This window comes from Prionailurus viverrinus, chromosome D1, assembly GCF_022837055.1.
Source record: "Prionailurus viverrinus isolate Anna chromosome D1, UM_Priviv_1.0, whole genome shotgun sequence".
Classification (NCBI taxonomy): Eukaryota; Metazoa; Chordata; class Mammalia; order Carnivora; family Felidae; genus Prionailurus; species Prionailurus viverrinus.
This window is the reverse complement of record NC_062570.1, coordinates 36,639,857-36,649,660: the sequence shown is the minus strand read 5'-3', so window position 1 is coordinate 36,649,660 and position 9,804 is coordinate 36,639,857.

Below are 9,804 nucleotides of genomic sequence, written 5' to 3'. Positions count from 1 at the left end.
GATATGATAAAATAGTAGTTGCTACTTCTTATAGATGAATATACTTAATTTATATTTTGTAATTAATCCTGTAATAAGACAAGTTACTTTTGTCAAATAAGGCAGGTCTACCATTTATGGTAAATATGGAAGAATATTTATAAATGACAGTGGTACATGCTTTTCAAGAACGTATTTTTTGAACAAACAATTTTCTATATATTTAAATGCCTTGCCTATTTTTGCCTTTCTTCTACTCTAAATGTTCTTTCTCATTTGCCAAACATCATCCTTTGCATTTAAACACTTTTATTAGGAGATCTCTATGACTTAAGGTTCACATGTTGTTCATGAATGAAACTTCTTGCTCATCATGCAGAAAACTATGTTTTTTTCTTTTTTCTTAACATCGGACAGTTAAGAGGTCCCTTGCCTTCACTGTCTGATTGGGTTAATGTTTATACTCAAATCCAACTCTTAATTATTCATAATTTTTTGCAACTTAAATTTGTATTTTTTCCAACTTAATTTCTTTTATTTTTGCAACTTAATTATTTTTACTGTAGTATTCATCTGTTACATTTTAATGTTCTGTTTTATTACTTAAAAAAAATTTTTCTTAAGTAGGTTTCATGCCCAGTGTGGGGCTTGAACTCAAGGCCCTGAGATCAAGAGTCACATGCTGTACCAACTGAGCCAGCCAGGTACACACCTGTTTTATAACTTCTTATAGTCTATGTCTTTTCTACTCTTTGGATATTTTAATTCTATTGTTTGATACTCCTTATTTAAGTAGTTGTACTTTTACTATTATTAATCTGCTTTTTCTCCTTTTTTTTTTTTTTTGTTCTTTGTTGTTCTCCCCTGGGTGAAGTTTGAGAACAACTGATTTTATAATCACAGCTGCTTTTGTATAATTCTTGTTTGTCAAAGAATAAGTATTTGCTAAGGACATCTGGAATTTCCTCAGGTAATTAACAGTCATAGCTAGTATTTATTGACAATTTTATGCTTCAGATGTGATGCCAATTATTTTATTGGTAATTTCTCACTTAACCCTTAAAAATCTTAGGAAGTATGACTATAGTCATTTAAAGGTGAGGAAACAATCTCAGAGTGTGTTGTAGAGACAATGTTTTTTTTTTCCATCAAAATTTTGATTTTCGTTATGGAAGTCTATATTACCCAATTCTCTTTATAGATAGTTTGCAGGCATATGATCGGGTTCTGGCAATGAAATGTGAGTAGGGTTGATAAATGCCATTTTTAAATCATAAATTCCTGAGTTTTTTTTTTAATGTTTTCTGTTTTCCTTCCACAATGACTTCAAAGGCCACATTGTCATGACAATACATTAAGTAGAAAATGTCTGGATACCTAAGCCCTCATTTGGAAAGTGCTACCTGATGAAAATGAAAGAGAAATAGAAGTTAATTATGTTAAGCTGTTGAATTTTTGAGTGTATAAATTACTGAAGTCTATTCTGACTACCAGTGAGTGAGGCAAAAATCCTAAGTGAAATTGTTCATGATCAACCATAGGCAATTGCAAAGGCTTTGCCTGCCAAGCCTCAGGGGGAAAGCTGCCCTCCCATACCAGATGTGGCTCATGGCTAGAACATTACATTCTGGAGGAAGTTACAGTTAAAGATTTAGTCCCCCTGGGTCAGACATGCTCATGCACATCCTACTCAGTTACCTCCATTTGGAGATTCCTTATCAGGGGCTTTAGCTCTGGCAATGTTGGGTGCTTCTATGGAGACCTCTTTACCAGGGGTCTTGATTAAAACACTTTGTTCTGATTCAATGCTTTTTTACTTCTAACCCTTCCACTTCTCATTCGCTTTAAACCATTAAGGGATCCTTCTTAGTACTCAGACATCACCCTCCATCTACACTGATCCATCTGACCCTTGTCTGATACCCTTCCAATGGGGGGGGGGGGGAGGGGGATGGAACAATAGAAAGCCAGCATCATTTTTTGCCTCTTGTTTAATTGTCACAGTAAATGAATAAAGGCTTCCTTTTTATTTTCATTTTGGCTTATTGTCTTATTTGACCATCTGGACACCTAGCGAACTGACAGGGAAAGGTTAAATAATTTGACTAAAATTCATAGTTCTTAAGTGCCAAAGCTCTGACATCAACAACCCATTCCTGATTCCAAAATGATTTTTCTAACCAGTTACTACCCTTTACCCTCTACAAGAGGAAGGGTTAAATTAGGGTATCTCTAACTCTTACCCAGACTAACCAGTTTCCATTATGGTTGCCAGAGTAGAATATTTACATAGATTTAGGCTTTCAAAACTCCTAACAAGGTGAATGCCTGTAGCTATGTAAGAAGTTTTTGTCACTTTGCTGATAAACAACTTGTTTTTTAATAGTCATAGAATACATAGTTCTGAGTAGCAACATTATAAACATAACATCAATTTTCTACTGACTACTGTTTAATGATACTCTTTTCTCTCAAAATGGACACATTTGTTTCTAATTAGAAGATATAAGTTTATGAGTCACTGGGCATATAGTTATAAACTTCAACAGAGAAAATCTGAATGTTAATAAAAATGCTTTTATTCTTTCAAAATAAAAATTCATCAGACATTATTGCTCTGTGATTTAGTTATCATTCTGAGTTGTTTTCTGTAGGTAGTGTCATCTATTGTTACATCTGTTTTGTGGTAGAAAAACAAAGTTTAACAATGTCCCTTTACATTTCTTCTAAGACAAAATAAATGCTAATAGTGTAAAGTGAACAAAAATAATTTTGTTTCAACCCACACAGGTTATTGGGTTATAAAGACTGTGAAATAAGTAGATTAGGGAAACATTCTGCTTAAAATCACAGAACTAGTTAGAGTAAGGCCTGAGTGTCAAACAAGGAAGCTTTTAATCTTGTGAACCACATATAATTCTGAAATAACATGACCTCAGTCTGAACAACATCCTCCCATTTATGACTTTCCTTGTGCACACGAGCAGCATAATTGCAACTAAGACTGTAATACAAGTGAGCCAGAGAGAAAACAAAATGGTGAACCAAACTCAAATCATCTCAATGAGTAGTCAATCATGGTTTATTAGAGTTCTTTTATTTTTTCATAAAACATCTTAAAAGGCCACATTAATGACTATAAATCCACATTTCCAGAGATTTACTGAAGTGATTGGTATACATAATTCATTTAATATCTGTTGAGTATCGACTGTATATACAAGGTACTGTTCTGACAGACAGCACTGGCGCCTGTCCTCATGGACCTTATAATTTAGGCAGCTGAGGTAGGAAACAAAGAACAGAGAATATACAGGGAAAACTGATCGATTTGGTTAAATTTTCCTGTAATCCAGGATTTAGCACAATGGCCGCAATTTCAGAAGGCAATGCTAACACATTCTAGCCAAATGGGTTCTATCTGAAACAGGTCCTGAGATGGGATTTAGGGTACAGCCCATTTAGTAGGCCGTGCTCTTGATCAAACGTTGTGGAAGGAAGGAGGAGAAAGAAGTACACGGCAGAAGAAGAAGTCAAACTGCAATATAAGCCTATTTCAGAACCTCAGCTGATGTCCTTTGGAGCTTGTGACTAAAATGGAACATGAAAGTTATCATAAGTTAGGCACAAATGGCTAGGCCTTCATACCACAGAATCATTGAATGTGGACCAGATGGCTTTTTGCACCTGAAGCAATTCCTGAAGTAGGTGATAGCTAATAGATATTTGCTGACAGAGCCCCAGACTATGTGGTCCACTCCTTCCTAAAGGGATATCTGGATGGCATATCATCATATGCATATAACAGCTAACCTCTTGTATTTATTTTTTCATATATTTTCAAGAGGCAGCTCCTCCAGAGTTCAGTTAGTAATCACTTCCTGGGAATGTTGTAAAAGAAAAGGGGAAAAAAATCACAACCACTTCTCTTGCAACTGGTCTCAGTGTCTCAGACAATCTCATTATCTCCATTCTCCCTTCTCCATTTTATATATATTTTTAGCATTTATTGATTTATTTTGCAAGAGAGAGAGAAAGAGAGAGAGAGAGAGAGAGATCATGAATGTGTGAGCGGGGTGGGGAGAGAGAGGAAGAGAGAGAATCCCAAGCAGGCTCCCTTTTTTCAGTGCAAAGCCCAACGCCGGGCTTGATCACACAAACTGTGAGATCATGACCTGAGCCAAAATCAAAAGTCAGACACTCAGCTAATTGAGCCACCCAGGAATTCCAATCCCTTATCCATTTTAGATTCACCTTGATGGTTTCAGTGGCCTACTAGGTGGCCTACCTGGATCAGTAATCTTGAAGGATCCCCAAGGGTCACCATACCTCTGACACTGGGTTTATTGCACTTGCCCATTTACTATCACAATGGGTCAAGGTAGTACCAAAAGGTACCTTAGTGGATCATCTGCATGTCAACCATACTCCTCCCTTTATCTATTGTAACACAGACCTACATCCTTCTGATGATCAGGGCCAATTCCTCCTGGCAAAATATATATATTTTTTCCTTTTGGCTCCAGAACACAGAAGATAGAAATATCTAGCCCACAGCCTTACCTTTTAACTCAATGGGACGCAGGTTTGTTTTTGCATAGAAACGTTTCACATTTTTGGAACTAGAATTTCTCCCCCTATAAAGTTCAGAGTGTCAAACACAGGAAACTCAGTTACCCAATGAAGTCACTGCATTGGTAATAAGTGAGCTACTTCTGCTTTCAATGTTAGTTTCTGGATCCGTGTATGTTTCCACTTGGAGACAGAGCACTATATATAAATTGTAGTAGTTACCAGTGGCTGTGGTAATATATTACCAAAAACTTAGTGGCTTAAAACAACACACATGTATTCTTTTACAGTTCTAGAGTTTATAAGTCCTAAATTAGCTTTACTGAGCTGACATTAGGTGTAAGCAGGGCTGTGCTCCCTCTGGAGGCTTTACAGAAGAATCCATTGTTTGCCACTTTCAGATTCCGGTGGCTGCATGCAATCCTTAGCTTGTGGTTGTATCAATCCAATATCCAAGGCCAGCACCTTCTCTCTGCTCTGTCTTCACATTGTTTTCTCCTCTGTGTTTGTGTTTGTGTTTGTGTTTGTGTCTAATCTTCCTCAACATCCTTCTTATAAAGATTGCACATGATTACACTAATGCAGGATAATCTCTTATTACAAAATCCTTATTTAATCATATCTGCAAAGATTTTTTTTTTACAAATAAAGTATTTTTTTGATTCTAGGTATTAGATACTGACATCTTTGAGGGTATTGTTCAGCCCACTACATGAGTCTTTGATTCAAGGTAAATACTACTTCCTACAATAGCATCACATTTACATAATGTAGCACCTTCAAACTGCTGTTTCAAACTTTCTGTATATTGGAGAATGTGTTATGACACATATTTGCATGACGTATCACCTCCACACTACTGCTTCAACTTTCTGTATAGTAGAGAATGTGATATGACATATATTTGCATAACATATCACCTCCAAACTGCTTCTTCAATCTTCTGCAATCTATAGTGGAGAATGTGATTGACCAATGAATCCTTATTTACAGGACCACTCCAATACCTCCTTTGTTGTAAAGTGGGTTCCCTATGCTGATGTGATGCTATGTGTAATTCTATGCCAGTGGATCAAACACATAAGTCATCAAATAGTGATACTGACTCAGGCCCTATGGGAATGAAAAGAAAACTCACACATGACTATATATCTACTTCTATAAGAATGAATCACTGGCCCTTCTAGTACTCTTTAAACATATCAAGGTCATGAAAGACAAGGAAAGATTGAAAAAACCCAAAGATTAAAGAAGACTAATTAGAAATGACAACTGAATGATGTAATGTGGTATCCTGGTTAGTTGGAACTGGAAAATGACATTAATTTAAAAACTTGGGAAATCTAATCAAAGTCTAACATCTACAGTTTATTAATAATATTGTACCAATGTTTATTTCTTAGTTTTGATAATTGTACCATAACTATGTTTACATTAGGGGAAACTGGGTGAATAATGTATGAGAAATCCGGTATTATCTTTGTAACTCTTCTGTGAATCTAAAATTATAAAACAGGGGCACCTAGGTGGCTCAGTTGGTTAAGCATCTGACTCTTGATTTTGGCTCAGGCCATGATCTCACAGTTCATGAGTCTGAGCCCCACACTGGGCTCTGCCCTGAGGTGTGCTTGGGATCTCTCTCTCTCTCTCTCTCTCTCAAAATAAATAAATAAACAAAAAAATTAAAATTATAAAACAAAAATCATATATTTTGGGGCTGCTCCTGTCACCAACTCTCACAGATTGGACTCTCCAGGTAGAAGAATCTAAGGTAGAATTTAGTGTGTAGGATGTTTACTAAAGAGTACTCTTAGGATCAACAACTGTAGAAATGAGAGGAAGGAAGCAGAAATGGGTAAAGAAACATATCAAAATGTGATAATGTTGTTCAACGCCTCCAAATCTGGAGATAATATGACTCAATGAAGACTGTTCCACCTTTTTTGTTTTTAAGTTTTTATTCAAATTCCAGTTTATCTACAGTGTAATATTAGTTTCAGGTGTACAATATAGTGATTCAACGCTTCCATACAAACTACACTTGGTGATCATCACAAGTGCACTCTTTGATCCCCTTCACCTATTTCACCCATCCCCCTATTCATCGCCCATCTGGGACAAACCATTAATTTGTTCTCTATAGTTAAGTGTCTCCTTGGTTTGCCTCCCTCTTATTTTCCTTTTACTCATTTGTTTTGTTTCTTAAATTCCACATATGAGTGAAATCATATGACATTTTTTTTCTCAGACTTATTTCACTTAGCATAACATGCTCTAGCTCTATCCATGTCATTGCAGATGGCGAGGTTTTATTATTTTTTGTGGCTGAGTAATATTCCATCATATATATACACCGCTTCTTTATCCATTCATCAGTCGATGGATACTTGGGCTGTTTCCATAATTTGGCTGTTGTAGATAATGCTGCTATAAACATCAGGGTACATTTGTCCTTTTGCATTAGTATTTTTGTATTCTGGGGGGTAAATACCTAGTAGTGCCATCGCTGGATCATAGGATATATCTATTTTTATCTTTTTGAGGGACCACTGTACTATTGTCTAGAGTGACTGCACCACTTTACATTTCCACCCAGTGCAAGAGGGTTCCACTTTTTCCACACCCCTGCTAATACCTGTTGTTTCCTATGTTGTTGATTTTAGCCATTCTGACAGGTGTGAGGTGATACCTCATTTTAGTTTTGATTTGTATTTTCCTGATGATCAGTAATGTTGAACATCTTTTCATGTGTCTGTTGGCCATCTGCATGTCTTCTTTGGGAAAATGTCTATCTATGTCTTCTGCAACCCCAGTTTGAGAAGAAGCAACAACCAGATTGAGAAAGGGATTATGATCAGCAGCTCAGACCCTTCAGATGAGGCCCTGTATCACCTCACCAAGTAATCCTTTTAGACTACCAGAAATACTTGTTAAGGCTGAGAGGGATAATAGGTAGTATTGAAATAGAAATGACATTATCAATTATAGCCCTAAGATCAACTACAGTGATGGAAGCTGAACTATATTTCTCTAACCTTTCTCTTGTATGTTTGCCCAGCAAAATAGATAAATCAAATGCTTGAGGAGCTTTTGTCAGATAAGGTAAACTTATTATGCAAAGTATAATTATTAGCTTATTAGCACTTATTATGCACACTTTATTAGCTCAGATGGAGACTCTAGGGCCTGCTATATTATGCTTCCCAGAACCTGCATCTTCAATATGAAACTACTAATTTCCCCAGCTAAGAGACGTATTGCCAGCCTGTGCTTACCAGCCAAATCTCTTCCCTGGATTTGCCTGATATAACCAAGGTAATGCCTTACCACCATGTTAGCCCACCTCAAATGACATATAAAATTCCAGCCCCTTTGCTTCAATTTGGGGTACCTCTGAAGGATCACTCTCATATTAGAATTCCCTGTGGCATTAACAAAGGCCTCTGTGGCAATGCTGCTGAATCAGAAAAGAAAGAGATGATTCCAGAGAGTGAGCTGAGTTTCAGATCTATTAGGGTCTTATAGATCATGATATAGACTGTGGCTCTTATTCTGAGAGAGATGAGAAATCATTGAGGATTTGAATCACTCCTGCTACTTAATAAAAGATAATTCCAGGGTGGGGAAAAAAGGGTAAGAGTGGAACAAGAAGCTCAGTAAGAAGCTATTAAAATAATCCAGCCAGGAGAGAACAGTGACTTGGACTCAAGCCATTTACAAGGAGTGATGAGAAATGAGTTGAACAATTTAAATACTATTTCAAAGCTAACAAATTTGCTAACAATTTTTTTCATGGATGGGCTATACATTTTGAGACAAAGAAGAGTAAAGGACGATTTTAAGATGCTTTGTGTGTATGTGTGTGAATTTTAACATTAGGCTAGTTCTTAAAGTCAAAACTCCTACCTGTCTATGTTTATATGTTTTTTGCCCTTCCACCAGAGTGAGCAATGTGATTCCATCATAACTATCTAGAGGTTGTTTAATATATAGAAGGAGAGGTAATGAAACATGAGTGCTATGACAACGTTTTAGTGATATGTCAGACCCTTCATCTATGTATCTCTCATCCAGAAGGATTATAAAAAAGGATTCAATCAAGTAGGAACCTTCAAGGCAGTTTTCTGAATTGAATTTTTGGGAGCAATATATTCTAGGCAGCACACTTATTTTCCCATTGTATTAGCCACTGTGACATCAATACAAAATGTACAGGAAATATTATCTACGTTACAAGACTTCTATGATTCATTCATTTGCTTTGAACTGGTTGAGTCTCTCAACAGTTCTGTCTAGCAAATGCAAGAGTAGCCTGTGGCAACAACAGCATCTGCAGAGGGAAGTAGAAAAATTGGGTCATTCAGCAGATCAGGTTCGCAGAACTCAAGAAGCCTGAGGGAGGCCAAAAGAGAAAACAAAACAAAAACAATCGCTAATTATTAGCAGCATTTATACGTCAGTTTTGCTTGACAAAACTTACTGATACTTGTCGTGAGTGAGCATGACCAAAATTCATGTCTATAAGTACGTCTGCAGAATCATTGGGAGAAATCTGGCTCCTAGTTAAAAAATGGCATCAGGAAGTGGGAGACTGAGGATTGTTAGCTGAAGCTTAGAAGCAGAAACAGGAATCGCAAAGGTGCCTATGGAGGTCTCCTCAGGGTCAGAGCTCCCCAAACTTTGTATTTTCAGATACTCTGCTAAAAAAAAGTGGACTAAGGAATGGGGTGACTGAAATGTTAATATGGTTTGAGGTTACAAATACATTTCTAATATTTCTTGAATTGATACGTACCTATGGTATTCTCAATTGTGTGTGTGTGTGTGTGTGTGTGTGTGTGTAGTTAGGGTGACTGGAAACAACTGTTACATAAGGATAACAAAATCAGAAAACCTGTATCCACCATTATGAATCTAGAACTTTTTCATCCAAGAATATGTGGGTAAAAATATTGATAATTGAAAAGAAGCAGAAATCTGCTTTTCTTTCTATTTTTCCAAGTCAAGAATATCTAAATGATTAAAATATCGTGATTTCAATAAAGTAAAAAGGAACAATAGATTAGAAATTGGCAGATGTGGTATGTCATGGGACTTTGATTTTCTTGTGTGATTTGAAGTGAGTCATTTCATCTATCTAAATCTGATCCTATTTGAAGAATTAAGTAACTTTAAATTTTTTTTCAGCAAAAACATTCAGCAATTTATTTCACTATTTCTGATATAATGAATGCAAATGCACAATTAAAGGTG